The sequence below is a fragment of the Arachis duranensis genome, chromosome 4 (assembly GCF_000817695.3).
Source record: "Arachis duranensis cultivar V14167 chromosome 4, aradu.V14167.gnm2.J7QH, whole genome shotgun sequence".
NCBI lineage: Eukaryota > Viridiplantae > Streptophyta > Magnoliopsida > Fabales > Fabaceae > Arachis > Arachis duranensis.
The window spans coordinates 108470090-108470929 of NC_029775.3; positions in this window are offsets into that span (position 1 = coordinate 108470090).

Below are 840 nucleotides of genomic sequence, written 5' to 3' on the forward strand. Positions count from 1 at the left end.
GTTTAACTCCAAGAAGAGTCTCTACACGAAAAATGCTTCAATGCTCAACCCAAGCACACACCAAGTGGGCCCGGAAGTGGATTTTTATGTCATTTACTCATCTCTGTAAACCCTAGGCTACTAGTTCTCTCTATATAGGACCTTTTACTATTGTATTTTCATCTTTGGTTCTTTGGAATCCTTTGATCACGTTTTGGGGGCTGGCCTCACGGCCATGCCTAGACCTTGTTCTTATGTATTTTCAACGGTGGAGTTTCTACACACCATAGATTAAGGTGTGGAGCTCTGCTGTACCTCGAGTATTAATGCAATTACTATTGTTCTACTATTCAATTCCGCTTGTTCTTGTTCTAAGATATCACTTGTTCTTCAACTTGATGAATGTCATGATCCATGACACTCATCATCATTCTCACCTATGAACGTGTGCCTGACAACCACCTCCGTTCTACCTTAGATTGGGTGGATATCTCTTGGATTCTTTAACCGGAATCTTCGTGGTATAAGCTAGAATTGATGGCGGCATTCAAGAGAATCCGGAAGGTCTAAACCTTGTCTGTGGTATTCTGAGTAGGATTCAAGGATTGAATGACTGTGACGAGCTTCAAACTCGCGATTGTGGGGCGTTAGTGACAGACGCAAAAGAATCACTGGATTCTATTCCGACATGATCGGGAACCGACAGCTGGATAGCCGTGCCGTGACAGGGTGCGTTGAACATTTTCACTGAGAGGATGGGAGGTAGCCACTGACAACGGTGAAATCCTTTCATACAGCTTGCCATGGAAAGGAGTAAGAAGGATTGGATGAAGACAGTAGGAAAGCAGAGAGACGGAAGGA